General features: G+C 42.6%; 1 long non-coding RNA gene across 2 annotated transcripts; it reads right to left on the bottom strand.

Moving 5' to 3' along the window:
• Positions 1–3,011: 3,011 nt before the first annotated feature.
• Positions 3,012–19,076, bottom strand: LOC118310137. Of its 2 annotated transcripts, XR_004793723.2 has the most exons (4): positions 18,103–19,075; positions 4,854–4,927; positions 4,215–4,337; positions 3,012–4,053 (listed from the first exon to the last, which is right to left on the bottom strand). It is a non-coding gene; the product is annotated as an uncharacterized LOC118310137 (long non-coding RNA). The 2 variants fall into 2 exon arrangements; XR_004793722.2 differs by having other exon boundaries at positions 3,012–4,337; positions 18,103–19,076.
• Between the last annotated feature and the right edge of the window lie 1,790 nt (positions 19,077–20,866).

The raw sequence follows: 20,866 nt of genomic DNA, 5'->3' as shown, positions 1-20,866 counted from the left end.
CGCAACAGCAACAGTTTTTGTCCCATTAACTGCAAAGTGCAGTTAAATACACTGCTTCTTTAACTAAATGCAACTTTATGAAGAACTCTTCGAGCTCATGAGCAGGCATGTACGTCAGTTTGCACACATGGATGGATTGTGCATGAAAAGAAGTACATCGTCTGACGACGTTTCATGAATTAAAGTTATTCATAGTTCTTTCAAAAGGCCACACCATCACTAACGGCTGGCACGAAGCGGGTTGTCTGTGATGTCGTTTGATTTAAATAAGGGAATAACTACACATATTTTCAGACAATATCAAAAAAAAAAGCATACATATTGATATACTTGGTTATTCAAGACAGGTGACAGAAACACGTGTGGAACAGATCAGAAAAAGAATTATGAGAATATCAGATCTTGTATATATATAATGTATACAACTCATAGTTTCCTAATTTCTACTTTGAAGAACAGAGTTGTTTTCTGTGTGTGTGTGTGTGTGTGTGTGTGTGTGTGTGTGTGTGTGTGTGTGTGTGTGTGTGTGTGTGTGCGTGTGCGTGTGTGTGTGGAGGGGCACAACATCACCTGATCAGATCCTCCTCTGTCACCCGAGTACACTAAAGTCAGGTTTTCAGTGCGATCTTTAAAACAACAAATAGTTGGAGGATGTCATGGATCTTCGTTCAAGGGAAGACTCGGTGGAAACACACTGACTGAAGTGTGCTGCTGATTCAGAGACTGACCTTGGAGATGCTGTAGATGTCAGGATGTCTTACACGTTCTCATTGATATTCAGCTGATACCACCAACAGCACACACACATGATGTGTGATGAGAATGGAAAAACACACAATATCAATATCTGAAATATGCCCATGTGTATTTGTCTGTGTGTGTGTTCATGTCTGTTTATTGGATGGTGTTTGAATTAATGGCCGCGCTTGCTGCACTGCAGTAGACACTGAAGTAGTTGGAATGATTTTCTCAGTACGTCAGCGACACGCCGAGAATAAATGACATATACAGTATATAACATGCATGAAAAACATACTTTCGCTGAAAAGATGATTGATTTATCCTTCATGAAATATAATTTCAACAAATCAGAATTGAAGAAAAATTCTCTCCATCCCCATTCAGATAGTTTTGTCTTATTTGACAAGGTTTTGAGAGTGGACGTAATTTTATATTAATGGACGCACTGAAAAATGGGAGAGATGAGACATTTCTCACAGAGCCATTTTCAATCATACAGTTCCAAGGACTGAGCACCTCTTCATCAGGCTGATGAAGCCAGACTTGTAAAAGTAGACTTGAAGCACCTACATCTCTGTACGGACACTATAGAAGCCTAGTCCCAGGGTTTCAGTTCATTGTGCATTCACACAGGAAAAGTGACAAACCAAAGAACCTCCAAATAGACAATGCATAATCCATTTCCTCTTTGAGGGTGCTTTGGTTTATAATGTACAAAATAAAGAGAAGAAACAGTTATTGCGGATGGTGATGAAAGAGCTTTTATCTTTGCCCTTGCTAGTAATATATGATATCAGGTTCATATATACCTCTGTGCAGTGTGGAACTGGGACAAAGTTGAATGCAATTATAACTATTTTAGCATTATATAACTCATATCTGTGCTGCATAAACAATGTCTTATCTGCACAGAAAGGTGCTACAAGCAATAAATGAGAAAATATACACTTTGGGTGAACTATTCCTTTAACCATTAATTATTGCCAAATTGAACCACTGTGCATGTAGTATATACAAACATGTTTCCACATGTTCCATATCGTGTAGAAAAATGTTGTTTTTTTTTATATTAAAGTGGCTAAGCAGTTGCTATTAGGGTCAAATGTGATTTCTCAATTTTCATATTCTAGAACATTTGCACATTTAACCTACAGCAGAACCTGCAACGAGCACAGTTACTGCCCCCTTTGCAAGTATGTTTCACTGCCGGAGCCAGTCTTATGTCCACCGTGTGACAAATAAGTCAAGGGCATTTGTTTCGGGTCCAGGGTGGGGACGTGATGTAGGCAACAACTTACATCGGATAGGAACAATCTCGCTTCTTTGACACGTCTGAATTTACCGCATGACTTATGTGACTCAGCAACAGAGCAGAATTGGAATCCAAATGTCTTGACATTTAATTGCCACCTGTAGGTCACTGGCGTAGCAATCCAAAACCCAGCGGCAGATCGGCTCATCAGAGTGCTGACAGATTCCCCGCTTCTCTCTCACTCCAGGTTCTCTCCCCTGCTCTCCTGGAACCTGATGTCAGTGCAAGGTGCCATGTGGGCGGTGATGACCTGGTCAATAATCAGTAATAAAGATGGTGTGCTGAGCATGATTGTGGTATGATTGGTCTGTCGATAGTGTATTGAGCAGACACACCAAAGGCCAGACAGATGCACATTTTGGAGGCAACTGAAAGGTAGCACAAAACGGTTTGAAATATGGCAGTTATATTAGGGCAATAAATACGCTGCTGGATGGAGGCCATAAACTACTGGGACATTTTACTGTAATCAAGAGCCCATATTATTAGAATTTGTCTCTTGGCATGAGATATACAGATATAGAGACACACTGTAGGTCGTTTGAGAGGCCATATCATGGGTTCTGATGCATTAAGGTTTCAGTTTCCATTGAGGCCAACCTCATCGAAAATGTCCGAGAACAAATGGCGGTAACTTCTTTCCCACTCAAAAAAGTGGTCCCAGATTTTTGGACCCAGCGCTATATTGTTTGTTTAAGCTGTGAGCTCTCCTGTGACTTTTATTGTAACTGGATGGTCAGTCACGAAGCCAAACAAAAGCAAGACAAGTTTAGGAATAAAGTACATTTAATGAAAAAAAAAAAAGACTGCTTTTGTTTGCAGTTTCCCGGAGGAACTAAAACCCTAAAAACATAAACCAGATGAGAATTAGGTGTTTGAAACACATACAAATAAAACCAAGTATCGAACCCTGGTCATGGAAGCAGCTGTTGACCATATTTATCTGGTCTCCCCTCATTCCAAAAATCTGTAGGTAATAGGAGATTGCATTCCCAAATCTGACCACTCAGTTCAAATGAGTTTTTTTCTTTTCAGAAGACGTTCAGGCTCTGTGTGATGTAGGCACTGTCGTTCATACTACTTAGATGGGCCACAGGGTTGCAAATCTTCACCACCGCACTCCATATTCCCCGAAGGAAATTGAACATTGTCAAGGGTGGATTAGCACTGTAATGGTGAGACACATAGCTTGAGCGGAGGAGACCAGCTAAAAAATGCTGGGCAAATGAGGGAGGCGAAAAAAGGTATGAAATTAATTTCATACCTCTTCAGGCACACTCACTTGAGGAGTGGCTTTCCACAATGCTAAGCCAACACATAAGCAACTTTTGAGCAGTTTTGAGGATATTTATAATGCAACATTTAAAAGTAGCAACCCACTGCTATCAATCTCTGGTAACGACTTCATTCTCCCCTCATATTATCAACAATATTTAAAGATATGTTTATTACTTTTTTATTATTGCACTGCATCAACAAAATTACATAGATACCACACTTTTCACAAAGATGACAGAGAGGGAAATTATGAGTTAGTCAGTAGTAGCTGTTGTCTCTCGGAAAACTGCACCCGGTATTTATGCCTTATGAAACATGGCATGATTAGGGCTGTGACGGGCCCTGTTTTTGTGCAGGTGACCTTTTTAAAGGCAAATGATAAAAGATCATAATACATACATATTTAGTAAAACCTCTGTTGTAGCAGTATCCACATTGTACATACAAACTTGAATTCATTGGTCTATGCCTCCATCAAAAAATCAAGTTGTAGTTTACAATCATTTCTGTCCTGATTCATATAATACTTGTGGTAAAGACTTTGAAGGATTCAAATGAAAAGCTATGAAGTGTATTTGATCATAATTAGCTAATTCATTCTTGAGTTATGGACAAAAACATAGGGAGGGCACGTTGACCTTTGACCACCAAATTCTTACCGCTCATCCTTGACTCCAAGTGGACATTTGTACCAAGCTTTGATTAAATTTAGCGAGGCGTTCCTGCGAGGACAGAAGGAAAGATATTTGGATGGACAGGAGGACAACCCCAAAATGTTAATGCCTCTGGCCGAGCCTGTCTCTGTGCAAGTGCATTATAAATTCATGAAGACATGGACAAAATATGTAATGCTGCAGGGCGATGCAGTGGTTAGCACTCTCACCTTACCGCCAGAACATTCTTGGATAAAACCAGAGTTTGCGTGTTCTCCCCGTGTCTGCGTTGGTGTCCTCCAGGTGCTTCTTCCCACAGACCAAAGACATGCAGGTTAGCGTAACTGGTGACTCTGTGAAGGTGAACGTGAATGGTTGTTTGTCTCTATGTGCTTGCCCTGTAAGAGACTGGTGACCGGTCCAGGGTGTTCAGGTCTTCAGATTTGTATCATGAAAATCCATCAGGGGCACCACATGCTACTCTGACTGTAAAAATATCAAGAATAGCAGACAACCCGAGGCAAATAAGGCTAGCGTTAGCAGCTAATGTTACTGGCCCCAACTCCTCCTGGATACAGGAGCCGTGCACTGTTTTATTTACGGGGGGACATGCCTGCACAGCGCTACTGAAAATAATAAATTCAGAGGGATGATTCTGACCCAGGGACTGAGATAAACAATACCAAGTGAGTAGCATTTTAGTAAAAAAAATCATCCTCCTTGGGAACAGGCAGAAACATATCCCATCCCATCAAACTGCCTGAGAGGGGGAGACATACTGCTATTGGTGTACTTTGCAAAAGGGTCAACGGTAAAATACAGGGTGCAAAATGTATATAGTGTAGAGGCTAAAGCACATGAAACGTTACCTTGGTTGTATTTTTTTTTTCTGCTTCCGAAACAAGCATCCAGAATGACAATTTCAGGAATGAACTTTGTTTACCTGCAAACCCAATAAAAAATGGTAAACCTGGGAATGGCAGAAGTTGCCAAAAGTTATATTTTCCACCTGCATTGCCTCTATCTAATTCGTTTTCTGCAAGGTCTGGTTTTCTGGCAGGGTGGTCAGAGATAATGTTAATCTTGGTCAGCGGTGGTGGGAAGCCATGCAGTTCCACACAACACAACGGATTGGAATGATAACACAAATACAGTCAGAGGCCGACGGAGGGGACTTATCTCCATGCTGAAAAGTTTGCAAGTGGCCATGTGTGACAGTACAGTTCTGGAGCTGGTGTCCTATGTTGATTTTATTGCACGTTATAATCAAATACTGAAAGAAAAAGAAAAACTTGGTAACAAACAGGGCTGAAAGACAAAAGCCTGAATCCCCAGTGAACTTTAAAAAGCATAACATAAAAACAGACAGGTAAAAACATGTGAGAGCTGACAGGTGATGCCCACCACTGAGTTAAAGAGAGCAGTAGAATCAATAACCTTTTCTCTCTGTGGTTTTTTTATTTTTATTTCAGAACAGGGATCATTCAAGTTTCTAATTGACAACTCATCAGACAACCCGCTATTATGACTTCATTATATCTGCAGAGATAAAAATTAATGAGAAGCAGGGGCGCTGGATAGATATGCCAAACTTAGCATTCATTTACATTAAAGAGGGAAACTCTAACTTGGCCAGAAGCATATCTGTAATGACTTTAATCTCTGAGAACTTCTAATTTAATGCCATAGTTCATCCATTGTTATTATTCTTTATGACCTTGTGTATGTATTACTTTAAGCTCCCATCTTACAGTTCTGACTGACGATCTTATTACATGCATTTTGTTCGTGATGTTTGCTTTCTCTAAACCCAATCTCCTACAATTTCTTGACCCGCCCTCCCCCTTCCCACTCCATGCTACATTCCCATCTCTTCTCCCGCTCTCCCTCCATCTACTCCGACAGGGATGGGTTTCATTACTGTAGTCAATCTGGGCCCAGTGGACAGCTCCTCTGCAGCACTGTGCACCTCAATATAATCCTTTTAATTAAAGCCTGCCCCCCCCTCCCACACCACCGCCGCCACCTTTGCTGCCCTGCTCCCGCCTCTGCCCTTTTCTCACATAGCGCCAGCCTTTTGTTCACCCAGGCGCTCACCCACTCGCTTCATGTCAAGTCACACTCTTGCCATTTGAAAAGAGGAGACGTCACCTTTGTCTCTTCCCCTTTCATGTGGCTTTAATCTCTGCCGCAATATTGCAGACAGTGTTTTGTGTCAGTGCGCGTGTGTGTGTGTGTGTGTATGTGTCAGTGCGTGTGTGTGTGTGTGTGTGTGTGTGTGTGTTTCTGTACGTGGCAGAGTGACTGACTCGGTGAGCTTCATCCACCTCAGGGCTCATCAGGGTTAAATCAGCCTTTAAAAGAGCTTGATTGCCTGTGATTGGGCGCTGATAAGAGGCCAAAGGGCGGGGTGGCATTTAGGCTGAACTGTGCTGAAGATTCTCTATATTGATTTGCCATTATGAAAAGCCCTTCCCACCTGTTTTTCTTCTCTGCGGCCCTTTGAATAGAGGGCCTCATTTTCAATCACGGCGATCAGTCGGTGGCTTGGGAGTTTGTTCTTTTTACTTTCGGGGCATCAGGCTGCGATGCTTCTTGTAAAACTGTTAAAAGAGAATGCAAGTATATACAACTATATTTAGTGTAATTTTGTGTATTATCTCTCCAAACACCTCCACACTAAATGTTATTGACCACACAATAGTAAAACTAAGCTACACGCATTAGTCCAAATTTTTGATAAATGGCCTAAGGCATCATACGCGTCTGTTAAGATGCTTTTTCCTCACCTCTGAAAACTCCCAGATTAACTTCAATCAGGCTAGCTCAACATGACACTGGTGACATAAACCTGAAGGGTTCAATACCCCGGAGTATTTACTATCACCAGCCATAATGCTCCATCCACCTCTCTGCATCTGTTTCTCAATTTCACAGCTATCAACCAAGCTTTATCGGACAACCCCCAATCCCCAACAAGCCCAGCTTGGCGCTTGTCTTCTCACATTCCCCCCTTGACTCCCTGATTGATAAGAAAAAAAAGTCCTCAGCCCTCCCTCCACCCATCTTGCCCTTGACCTGTCTCCATGCACTATTCATTGGGGTTTTTAAAAGTCACATTGGGCTTGCTTGGGTTGTCGGCTGTTTGAAGCCGGGGGCGTTATCAATCTCTCTGCAGAGAATCTCTCCACTCCCCGGCCCCCGACCCCTAGGGTTTTATGCATGCGTGCCGGGTTGCGAGAGTGAGTGCACCCTGTCCCAAGTAGACAGGGCATTTATTCACTCAGCTCTCAAAGTCTGTCGGTGGTTGGCGGCCATAGCTATAACATTCTCGGCCTCGGTCTATCTCCCTCTCTCTCTTCTCCTCTGTCCCATCTTTCAGCCCGGAAAGTTAGCATGCGCAACAAGCAGTCAAGGCTTTGGCCCTTTGACAGGCAGACTGTGGGGAATAACACGAGTGAGAACAGAGGAAGGAGAAGGAGAAAGAGGAACAAGTCAGAGTAGTGCCCTCCGAGGGTCATCTCGGTCGCTGGCACTGCCTCATTGAGAATCGCGCAGCGTTGAGCCTAATGACCATGCATGGACGGAGGCTGGAGCGGTGCGGGAGAAAAGTCGCTGTCACGGAGACAAAAACTGGAGAGTCAGGTACACGTGTGTGGCGATCAAAGGCAAAATCGCAGAGGCATGGCAAAGGACAGGTTACTACATTGTACATGTATGTTGACCTTCTGTGTCATTCACAAATCATGCCACCCTTCCCTCCGTGTTGTCCCTCATTGTGTTGTGATCGATTGAGGGAGACAACTGGTTATTCACGAGCACCACCGCGGGTCAATACGGGTTTCTCCCTATCTGCCTTCAATGGGAGACTGTTTTATTCTCTCATTAAATGGGATTCGACACTGCCGCCCTGTTCGCATTTAGCCGTATCTCTCCATGACAACCAATTAATGCCTGTTGAGACACCCTCAGGAAGTGCTCCCTACAACAACCCAGACAAAGGATCCGGAGGCATTCAGCTAAACACTGAATTACAGCACAGCGTCCCTTCTTTCCACCACCCCTCTGCACCATAAAGGGTTAACTTCCTGTGGCTACATTTTCATTTCCTGTAGTGGGCTGTTCATATTGGTTGGAGGTGTTTATGTGGAACTCTCTTTCTCTGTTTATTACACTGCCAATGACAGATCAGGCTCTCTGACCCCTCTGGCTAGCTTTAAAATAAAAGGAGTTTATTCCGAGGCAGCGGCCCCACTGTAGACCGCTGACATGAAAGCGCCTGAAGATTGCCAGGAAAGCAAAAGGCCATTTAAAGGGAAATTATATTCCTAAACAAGGTCTGACAATAAATGCATGAGTGGGACAGATAAACAAAAGGTACTGTACCTCCTCTTATTGCTTTTTTCGGCAGAGTGTATGAAAAGGCACAGGGGATTTGGTGTGCGTACTGTGCTATGTTTACTGGTTCTACTGAATATTTTTCCTCACCTTTGGCTTTCCTCTGCTACATCTGACTCAACCATATGTTGTTTAATGGTTGGCTTGTCATAGGTACTTAAATCAGATTCGCATTAAACGTCACTTGCTCATAGAGGTTTATTAAATATAGAAATGAGACGGGCAGACACCGTGTCAGTTTAAGGATATAATTCATCAGCAAAATGAGCAGAATCCATTTAATTTTAGAAATGGCTTTTTGGGACTTCTCAAAAATGCACAAATGTTGAAAAGTTCAATGTACTTAAATTGTTATTTACACTACAGAAAGCGGAAAAAATTGTATTAATGCAAATTAATTGAAAACTTCTCAATAAGCCATAATTTTGAAAGAACTCACTAGTAGTTATGATCATCGATCATGTGTGCTTAACATCAATTTAATGGATCCGATTCAAAATACAATAATAGAACAGCAAATTGCCCAAGGATGATGCGAAAATAAAAAAAGGTGCGATAAATGATCCACCCATCCAGTTTTTATGATCCATATTTTTCTTTAATTGCAATAAAATCAAAGGGAAATTTGTTACAACTTCAACACTAAGAACCCTGAAGCAAAAAGCACTCAGTGGCCGTTCAGTTCTTATAACATAGTGTTGAGAAAAGAAGGATCCTTGTACGCAGGGATGTTTTGTATCATTACAGGCAGCTATCATACGAGGCACTACTGAGCATGCTCGGAGCTGAGGAGCAGTCCATCAGGGGGCGTTGTTATCTCTTCACAGAGTCGTTTCAGTCTCTGTGTTCCCCCCAAAGAGTCAATGTTGCGGCACATCAGAAAGAGCCCCTGCCTCATTAAGCCATTGATATTCTGTGATGCTGGCGCCCTGCTGAACACCATATATAGGGACAGCCATGCCAGGAGAAGGACACAGTGTGTGTTTTATGAAAAGACTCTAGGAGTGCTGAGGAAAACATGGATACACATGAGCACCGTGTAGTGTGTGTGTGTGTGTGTGTGTGTGTGTGTCTGTGTGTCTGTGTGTGTGTGTGTGTGTGTCGGTGTCAGTGTTTCAGAGGAGGGGGGGGGGGGGGGGGGGGGGGGGGTTCAGAATCACAGCCACAGCCTGGGGCAAACCCACTGTTATAAATACAGCATTCTAATGGTGACTTTATGATGTTGCCTGTGTGAGACTATGGCCCCTGGGGGACCACTTCCCCACAGTCCTTCTCCTCCCTCATCTTCCCCTTCTCCCTTTTTCCATTCTCCCCTACTATATTCTCCCGCTTCCCGATTCAGAATTTACGGCCTGACTGGGAAAGATGGGAGCCGTAAATTCTCCCCCCTTTTGCCACTGAATTATTTATTTGCGGGGCCCCGTGACACAAGCAGCAGATGAGGACCCTGGTTAAGGAGATAAAAGGTGGAGAAAGTGGGGCCTAATTGACCATGATGGTGGGGTAATGGAGAAATATCCCAAGCATGTTTGGGCAGGGAGATTTTAATGTGCAGAAGTGTTATGTACAGAAAAAAATGTGGTGTCTTAGTAAATTAAAGTGACTTATGATTGTGTGTCTGTGCACTCGTGTTTGTATGTATGCATGCGCTGCAAAACAGGCTTGCTGCAGGAATATCATCAGTTTTAGGATCTGGAGACATCTTGAGCTATATGTGAGTCAGCAGCAATGTCAATGAGTCATTTGTTTCATTTTCCATCTCCAAACAAAACACAGACCTGAAAACAGCATGGAAAGACAAGTCTTTAATTAAATAATCGGAGCTCTCGGCGAACACTCATCTCACCGTATAACATCTCTGTCTCGCCTTTGTTTTCCCTCGACTGATGCAACCGCTTCCTATATATTGCACTGTTCAAATGATAAATGGTGATAAGAGCAGGCCATTAATACACTGCACTGCAAAAGTCAAAGGGGACGGTACAGAAAAGTGTATTTGATGCGTGTGTGTGTGTGTGTGTGTGTGTGTGTGTGTGTGTGTGTATCCAATCCCTATTTGCTCCTACAGTTCTAATGGCTCTGCGACTTCCATCAGGGCATCCTGATTTCTCACTCCTCCATACACACTGTATTAAGCAAAGACATGGCTTGATCATGTTGACCCCGGGATGTCAACCGTCTCATTCTGATGACCTCCGAGTTTCCTTCCTCCAAGCGCCTCTGGCTCGGGGCCAGTGGCTTCTATGGAGTTAGGGTGTCTGACAGGGAAAGCTTGGGACAGAGGGGGCTGCTGGGAGAGGGGGTAAGGAGGAGGATATCTGCAACACTAATAGATTGTTATCTCTCCCGCTCACCACTGGCCTTGAAGAACACCAGGAGCAGCATGTCTACCGAGATAAATAAAAGAAAGCCTCCAGATCGATCCTCCCCACCCCTCTGGTTTTCAAGAGGCCTTGCTGTGACCTTTCCACAAGATAAGGTGGTCACGAAGGTCAGCCCCACCTCACGCCCCCATCCCCCAGCCCATCTCTCTAAGGCAAACGAAGGGGGGATGGTGGTGGAGAATCAGGAAGGAGAACTTTGTTTCTCCAACACTCCCCCATTTCTCCGTCCCACCTCCAGAGGGGTCCCAGGGAAGATTGACAGAGTCACAACAGTGGATTGATGAGATGACGACTGTCAGCTTGACCTTTTCTGAAATGCATCAGGGGGTCAAAAGATGGCACGTTCCCCCGCTCGATGCAGAGGTAAGCGGTGCCACATCCCCGGCGTCACTGTCTTATTTGTGTCAAGTGACAGCAAGGGAGCAATCTAAAGAGCAGTGGTGCCGGGATCACGTCTCTGTTATTCCTCAGTTGAGAAAGGTTACAGAAACAATCTATAGGAATTTAGATTCACTGCCTGTCATCAGCATTCACCATAAAAAAACAGTCACAGCTCGGGAGGAATCCACATCCGCTCTCTGACATGAGACAAACTGCTGCTTAGGACATTTTGGTTAATGTGTAAATCGTCACCTTGGTATGTATGTAATGCAGATTTCTGTTGACAGCTGTTCCCTTGATGTTTGTGTATTATGTCAAGATGAACACAGGAAGACCATTACTGCTTGAACAATCATCAAAAGACACTTTGCCAATATCTCTCATTCTGCAACCCCCGAAATATAGTGTAAACTTCATTTACATTAGTTTCACCAGATAATTGGGCTCCTATACAGCATGTACTAATTCATGTGGTCCTAATTCATGTGCAGTTGCACTCCCCTTGTTTTGACTTCACAAAAGTCAATAATCTGAATTCAAGAGGCTCTTTGAAGCCAAACAGCATGTTTGCTTTTTTTCTTCTTCTTTTTGAACAGTAACCTCATTATATGCTCAAGTGATACACAGAAAACATCAATTTATTTTTTTCTTTTCATCCAACTCAGTGTTGTCAGGTTTGATTGAATAGAGGCAGCGTGCTCTGTGTGCTATAGCTCATAACCTTGACACAAGTAAATAAAGACAAAAGCAAGAGTCTAGATTAGGTCTTATCTTGAGTAAAGGTGCTGCGCGGTGTCAGGTGCAGGGGCTAGGTGATGAAGATAATAACCTTTTTTTTTTTCAGATGGGAGAGGACACCTTTAATTCCCTCAGTGCCCCTGTGAATAGAGAGTATCCCTCAATGTCTTATCTCTGCATCATCTCTCACATCTCGCTGAGCCCGGACACATCTTGGAGATAGGCTAGCACTGGCTACAGGCTAGCAATTACGCAACTGCCACCAACAAATTGCTGGGGTTAGGAAAGTTTGAGCGTTTAAACATGATAGCACACAACTGACTTGCATTTTCTGGTTTTCAGGCATAATGCACTGTGCATAATGTATGCTCCGGTATCCCCAGCGACAGTCCATGTATGCCCAGGTTGGCGGTGACTAGAGCTAAACACTTAGTGTAATTGAAGAAGGCAATGTGCAGAAATCAAGACGGATCGGCGCTGCAAGCGTGGGCCACCTCCCCGGAGCCTCAGTCTATTAACACCGTCACTCCGCTCATCAGCCCAGCACCTGCCTGCTCCCTCTCCTGGCTGACTTATTGTGCTCACTAATAAAAGTAATTATATCGCACATCTACTGTACCCGCTGCAGAGTCACAACTGCCACAAGTGCAACTCGAAGAGAAAGCGAGAAAAAAACACCGTCTATAACCCCACACGACAAGCTGGACATACTTCCTGACTTCGGACCAATGGGATTACTCGGGTGTAGTGTGTGGGTAATATTTGGCTTTCTCCCCACCTGTCATAGAGGGACAGAGAGCCTATGTAGATTTTTTTGGAATGATTACATGCAATAAAGATGAATTGCTCCTTCTCTGTGTTTATCACTTGGCGTCAGTGTGTTGTCAGAGGCAATATAGCAGAGATGGTAAACAGAGACAGGTGCATTTGTTTACTGCTAATGGGAGCTAGTAAAGCTAATGCTAATGTCCTCTTCAGCAGCAGACTCTGGGCATCTGCTCGGTGGGAAGTCATTATTGACGATATGCATTACTAAGCAGACGAAGCAGTCACAGCAACCAATACTGTATGTGTTTTTGAGCATGAAAAAGTTGTGCAGCTTTGGCTCAACAGATTACTCAAAGTAGTACGGTGTGAAACTCGCATGGTTGGGTCAGTTATTTTCTCACAGAATCAGATTGGTTCATCATAATACTTAAAATAAAATGTCAAACTATTCTTTTAAGTTTAACCTGCACTTCTAGTGTTCAATGAAATATTTGATTGAAATATTTACTTCTTTATGATATCAAAGCTCTATAGCACTGATCCCATTGTTTATGTCTAGTCAAGACTTTAAAAGTGACCTATTATGCTAATTTCCAGCTCTATATTTTTTTATTCTGGGATTTCAGTAAAGTAGTTGTGCTTGATTGACAGTTAAAAAAAGGCCTTATTCATCTCAAGCTGAGATGAATAAGTCTCAGGCTCTCAGTCACTGTAAGTTCAAGAGGCCTTGTCTGCAGCAGAGAAGCAGGGGTAGGGGCAAGTTTATGTCCATCTCAGGTTGGGAAATAAATAAGGCAAATTGAAAAAGAAACCGTAACGTTAACTCGAAACTGAAATTAACAGCACATAACTGATTGGAAATGGCAACTTCTAAAATCCATCCACACATGTTCCAGCCCACATCTGATCTGAAATATGAGCGTGAACACCACAGACACTGGCAGGATTTCTGCATTTGGTGAATGTTACACCCGTTACCTGCTTAATGTGTGAGGATTTGGTCGCGAAAGTAGAAGAAAAAAAGATTGGAACCCACTGACACCTGAGCGTTTGTCTAACAGGGATCACATGAACACACGCAACATTTTAAACGCCAGCCTTGTTTAACATGGACATCCAACAGGATATGACAGAAATTAAGGAAAAGCCTAAATTTCTATCTCTTTTGAATTTTGCGGAATGTCATGCAATAATCTAAGTGCTACTCCAGAGCCATTTCTGCAGCACTGTAGCAGAGAATTATTGTAACATCCTGCTCTTGCTTCTTGCCTGAAACAAAGACTGGAAATCCAGTCCCCCCCCCTCTCTGTGAAGTGAAGTGAAGATCTGTGTCAACACTCTTCGAAAAAGACATTTCACTTTGCAGTGACCTCACTAATAGCAGAAGTTTGCAGTTATTTGTGTGTTGTCAGGGGGAATGAGTCGTCAGGGGCCGAGGTCGACAGCGAGCCAAGTGCCTGAACACGGGCCTCTGCTGCTTTGATGGATGTAGGGAAGAATACAGTGAAGTGATGTTGGAGAGAAACTTCACCCCCCCACACACAAACACACACACACACACTCACTCCTACTCTGTTACCTCATAACGGAAAGTGCTTTCAAAGACAGCAAAGCCACAATGTGACGTCAGAATTGAGTCACAGGGAAGAAAAAAAAAAACAATCAGGGGACAGAAGAACAAAAAAAGGGATAGAGCAAAAATAGGAAAAAAGAAATGAAAACTGGACAAGCTGCCAATGAAGTGGGTCGGTCAGGCATCAACCCAGAGCCTCAGATGCAACACAGGGAAGGAGACGGTGCAGGAATGATTGTAGAGGAAAAGAGGGGGAAAAAAATCAATATTTCCACGACGTGGCCACTCAAGCCACTGCCAATGACAGCAAACATCATGAAAAGATATGGGAGCAGGGAAGGGGGAAGAAATGAAAAAGATAAGAAGAGAACAGTAAAGTAAATGACATCTGAAGCTATTTCCTCCAGGGCCCTGCCTAGTGTCGAGCCTCGAGGACTCCGCAGAGTTATGGGCAGAGTTAAATTTCTATTAGCTCGGAGAGGAAATTTAGGTTCTCTGTCTCTGGAGGAAGACTCCCCCCATTGTCATGTGACAGATGTCAACAGCACAACCTTAAAGTGAGTCACAAGGTTCAACACTAAATAGTTACTGTCAGTGGGAATGGTTTAAACCAGGCGGCAGACATTTAAGAGCACGAAGTCTTAATTCAAGGCAATAAACTTGCAGAGCTTTAAAACAGGCAAATTGTGCATAAAGGGCAATATACATATCAAATGCTGATGGCAAACTTTATCCCTTGGAGCTACTGACACCCGACAGAGGGGAAAGTGATAGTGATGGTAGTAATAATGGCTGTGGATTTTTCTGTTTCTTTTTTTTTTTTTAAATTTCTGTTGCTCATAGTTTCACAGCTCACAATAAGCCACTTCCTCAACGCCTCTTCCGAACGTCTTGACTGACAACAGGAGGCAGGAAAGCAAGCCATTCAAGCTTGATAATATCCATATTTTGCTGAGATCATTAAAAGGTACAATAGCATATGTATACCTTTGTGTTTATATACATAATTAAGTTTATTTCTGTATGTGTACAGTATGATATGTATGTTTATGCACTGTGCATACAGTCGACTATAATTAGACTATATTTATATGGTAATGAAAATATACATCTTTGGGTACAGTATGTAGCGTATAATATGTGTGTCTGTATCTGCATATGTACTGTATGTTTACATTTATGCTCCTCATATGGATTTACATGTGTTCTTTTATTTATGTACGGTGTGTATTTTATGTAGCGTTACCCCCCTGGTGTCAGACCATTATTTTTTTCCCCATTCATGTTTTGCATTCTCAATTGGTACTGTAAGATTTCTGCCCCTGTGCTACCATTAGTTTGACAGCACGGTGTTACCAGGAGCCCACAGAAACAAAGACACAGTGGATCTGTGTCCATCTGCGTTCATCTGTGTGGCCCGATACAGCCTGAGCTGCGCCTTGTTGTTGTTGCATTTTCTTTTCATATTAAATCTATGCAACTTTTTAGTACCTTGTACTAACATTTGCTGCGTACACTAAAATTTTGTCACAGGAGGTTCATAAGAAGTTCACAAGGGGATTAAATGATTGTACATTTTTTGACTGTCAATGATTCTGATGAGTTTAGTCCCTATAGTAGAAACGTCCATGTTTGGTGTTTTGATAATAATAATACTCTGTGTTCATGATCACATTTCAGTCCTAAGTTGTGGCAAAGGGAAGAGTTGTCATTTACATACTTGAACGGTTTTCATAAGGTTAAAGCAAATATATATTTAAAGAAGAAGGTCTGTGGGACACCCCCCAAAAAATGAGAAAGTAAAGCACATCTCAGCAAACACATATGTGACTGTCACATATGTGATATCAAGACTTGAAAGATTTGAACGCCCCCTAAAAATCCTATTCCATCACAAACACATGCCTTGCATTGAGCCTAATGTCTCACCACAAATAGTACAGCACATGCACACAGTCCTATTGTTTCCTTTCTTTGGTTTCCCAGTGCATTTTATGTAATAGAGGGGGGCCTGACTTTGATGGAGAAGGTGATTTTAGGCTGTGCCGTTAGCAGCGGAGAGATAGAATATCTTCCTAAGGCCTATGGATAGCACTTTTTATGAGCTGCTCATTGCTAGAACTACATCAACCTGTCAAGGCCACCACAGCACCGAGGTCTTTAACACCCTGCCTCCATTACCCACTTCTATCATTCCCTTTATTATATAGGCCGGGGTTGGGTTTTTTTCCCCTCTCTGAGTGTGTGTTTGTGTATTTTCATTGGGTGCAAAAAAGAGATGACATTTTTTAAACCGCACAAATTAGATAAATTGGAAAGTGCTGCTTGTAATTGTTTCCCGTTCTAGGCTAAAAGAGATGACCATAGCAAATGGCCTATATAAAACAAATGAGGCAGTCCTCATAACAACACACAGACATGAAGTGTATACGCACGCATAATGTACTCACACACATCGATATGACATAAAACAAGGGGTAAAGACAACTGCTTAAATAACCAAATGCACTCTGGTCAGCCCGTGCAGCTTCACACTCCCACACCCACTCTGAGCAGCCCAATCACCCGTCCCCACACACAGTCCCTCCTCTCTCTCTCTCTCCCTCTCTCTCGGCCAGTCACCCTTTTAATGGAGATCAGTAGTCAGTTTTGGCATTTAACATTACCATCAGCTCTTCCCGCTTCATATAACCCTATCCTAACCTCACAGCCATCCACTTACCGTCATCACACTGCTCTGCTCAATAACCCCAGATCACTACATCAGTAATATTTCACCCTGTGATCAACACACCCGTGGTAACGGGGGGAGGGGGCCAGGGCGGCGGTGGGTGGGAGATGGAGGACAGATAGAAGAAAAGAAGTGGTGGAGGGGATGCTATATCAACAGCAAAGCCAAATTATTGCCAATCAGATTTTATTCACAGCTCAACTGCTAGACAAATTGCGGCTCATGCCGTTTGCCATGGGTCAGGGCACTGCGTAATTTCATTTTAATAAGTCATTTTCCAGGTTGGGATGACACTGCGACACACACAAGTACACATGCTTGAGCACACATACACACACACACACACACACACACACGGCCTCACACTCAGGCACATCGCCACCTTCTCATACAAGACAGTGTGACCATGACTTGGAGGTTGATATTTTATGGAGTGAAAGAATTGGATACACCGCCAGTGATCTTGAAAGTGACTTTAGTTTGAGAGAAGGGCAATACATATAAAATGGAAACATGACTGAAAAGGTTATACAATAAGCTGTGTCTGTTTTTATTCCTTACTGTAATCGATTATCAATTTAAAAAGAGAGCAAAATGCCGTTGAGTCAATTAAATGTGTAGAAAGAAAACATGGATATTATTTAACCTTTTGTCTTTTACTTCCTTTCATATACCTGTTATTTTTCTCAGTTTGCAAAAAAGGCTGTTATGAAAATTGTGAATATTTTAAAGAACGGTATATTTTTTATACAACTGAAAATTTAATGTAATACACTTACTACCATGATCAATTTCACTGCATTCCCTCATCAACAGTAATGAAAACCAAGTCCTATGAATGTATAAATACCAAATTATGAAGGATTTTGTCTCGGGGCATTTGATTTTTTTTAGAGATTACTGTGCACCAATCTGTTCTATTACAATTCTCCACAAGGTGTGAGTTGAGGCAAATGGATTGAATTAATATATATCTGGGCAAATAAACAACTTGTGCCTTGGGGGGGCTTTCGCGGCATTTCTTTAGAACTCCTCAGGAATCAAAGGCGCTAATATCAACGGCTGCCATGTGGAATAACATCAGGCGCTCATGAAAATGCAAGTCCCATACATATCAACATCAAGTAAAGACCTGCGAGAGTTACCGTGTCAGCGATGAGATGTACAGTCAAATCAAATTCCCGGTGCTGCAAAAAAAACATTTTAAAAAAGAGAGAAAGAAAAAAGAAATCACTTCTAAATAGAGCATAAATTCTTGATAAAAATGTGCACTGGTTTCAAAGGCTGTTGCGCTGGCTGCCTGTCATGTTCATAACTGGGCCTTTGAAGTCGGCTGTCAGTGGTCGATGCTGAACCATCTTCAGAGGTGCGTCAGTGCGCTCCCTCCTGTTCTTTCAAGTTCCCCTCCAGCGGCCGGTTTGTGGGGTGGTGTTCATTCTGAATGTGCAGTTGCTGCTCTGGAGATAGGGCTGGTCAATTCTCCTGTCAGAAATATCATCCCCCCGTGCAAGACATGTTTGCGTAAAGTCTAGCCATCCTCAAAGAGAATGGAAGTCTGGAGGCGTATAGAGTGCGGCGCAAAGCACAGGCTTTCCAGACACACACTTTTATGTACTGTGTTTCTCTTACTGGTTTCCATATTGAGGAAGAGTTGGAAGAAAAAAAAACCACAGAATGTAATTATTTTCACAGAGAAAATCAATGCTCCAAAGCTCATCAGACCTACAGTATGTCGTCATATATAATCCCACATGCTTATCTGTTTTGTGATTCTAGTTCCCATTTGCTTGCTGTGGAATATTTTGAAACTCCTGCAGTATGAGAAACTAAAAAGGAAATTTGATCCTCGTGAGAGAGAGAGAGAGAGAGAAATACTGGGTCAGCACAGTAAAGCCTGATGGCCGGCACAAATACCACCAAGTCAGGAAGATGCAGTCCAGGGTGAGGAAGTGGAGATACTGTAGCAGAGTAACTAAAGATACAGCCTGCGAGTAGAGAGCAATAGCCTTAAACCTCGATAGAGAGCCCCCGGACTAGAAGATAGGCCCATAGCAGGGGGAACATGTGTGACAAAATGGCTAACATTATCTTTTAATTAGATTCACACTGTTTACTAGCTTGTTTGTACTCTCATTTATACATTACCCGATAAGACTCTTTTTTTTTTTATCTCGTGTGGGGGTTCTAGGCGTTGATGATGATGGTGGTGATGTAGAGATGGTGAAGTTTTTTTACACATGACTCACCTCTATTTTACCTACCAACGAAGCAACTGAATGATAACTTTTGCACAACTCGAAAATGATTTTTAACAATCTGAATTTTCCAAAAAGAGGGAATGCCAGACGCAGCAGAAGGCAGGCAATTGATCTTTCTGAGCAGCAGCTTATGTGGGCGGTAAAACTTCACAAATTAACTCCTCCAGTTCATACGAAATATTTTATAATGCGATGCATGCACCCATACATCAATTTAATGGAAGATGCAAATTTCCTCATTAAAGACGGAAGCATGAGTCTCTCTTAAATAGAGTCTATCTTTAATTAGCTTGTTCCCCTCACTGTCCCTGAAGCATTTACTGTAGTACTGTCGGAGGCCAACTAGCTCAGTTAGCCCCCGTCGCAGTGGCCTGTATGATATTATAAATGTTGGAAAGTTGGGCAGTTATACGTCCACAGATACTATGTGGCAATTTAAGGTGTGTATTTCATGAGTTGAATTTGGAAGATTGATGTCTCAAGTGCTCAGTGGAGGTGAAAAAAGTTTTCCACTTTTTGACTTTGACTCATTTTTTGAAGTTGAGTCAAAGCCATTATCAGCACACCGCCTGTGCCATAGCAATTATTATTCTATATACTAAAAAAGGGGGAGACTTGACAAAAGGGCAAAACCTTAAATTCCACCACCAAAAAGGTAGACTTACCCTGAATGAATTATATGTGCTTAATCTACCTCTGCTCTTTCCACTGTTTGTGACACTGAGCCCCGAGTGATTGGCCAGCGCCACCCGTACAATTTGATTGCCCCGCCCCCAGATGCAACCCTTTAGTTTCTACAACACCATTGGCCTCCACCTCACTTTGAGGCAGGAGTTTGGCCAGTAATTTTGTTTCTAAAGAATATGTTGAGACCACTGTCCACTGCATTTGCTTTCCCACCCGAGGTAGAGGTGGGCAGAGACCCATCACTACCTTGCCACTGATTGGGTTAGGTTTAGGCAAGACGAGTGATAATTTGTTCGTGAAAAATATCAGAGTAAACTAATCAGAGGCAGGGTAGGGGGCGGGTTTTTAACCTTGGGTGGGATAAAGAATAATGCGTAATGTCTGTCCAGCGTTAACTTTAAAGTTATTAACAATTGAGCCTTTGTTTCACATTCTAGATATTTTGAACAAACTAAAGTTGTTGTTAATTGACTTCACTTGTATTTACTGTTATTGCACTAAAACATTTGCTCCCTCCGAACTTGGGAGAGGTGTGCTGTGTTTTGCTCTCATCATCTCTGCTGCTCAGATGAAATTTGTTCACTACTGACATAGTTATTTGATATTTGGCTCAGGCTTAGTGTTTAGCTACAGTAGCCATTAGACCAGGGGTTCACAACTGCTCTGCTTTGAAGCAAGATCACGTGTACCAGGGATTATTAGGATGACCAACTTGTATTTTATATACCTGATAGCTGCGCTCAAATCGGGAAATTGTCTCTCCCTCTCTCCCTCCTTCCCTGAAGTTGTGATGTTAATGAGACAGCTACGTTAATAGCAATTTTTCAGTTTCCACAGTCCACTAATTCCATCCTGCTACAGCCACATAATGCATCAGCTAGTATTTTTGTAAAGTGAAAGTTCAACACTGCCCTAAAGCCATGGAAAATTAAGGCTGCTCTGATTGCCCTGTCTATTTTGTGTC

The sequence above is a fragment of the Scophthalmus maximus genome, chromosome 6 (genome assembly GCF_022379125.1).
Source record: "Scophthalmus maximus strain ysfricsl-2021 chromosome 6, ASM2237912v1, whole genome shotgun sequence".
Lineage (NCBI taxonomy): Eukaryota > Metazoa > Chordata > Actinopteri > Pleuronectiformes > Scophthalmidae > Scophthalmus > Scophthalmus maximus.
Note: the sequence above shows the minus strand (reverse complement) of the source record. Positions and strands in the feature narration are given on the sequence as shown.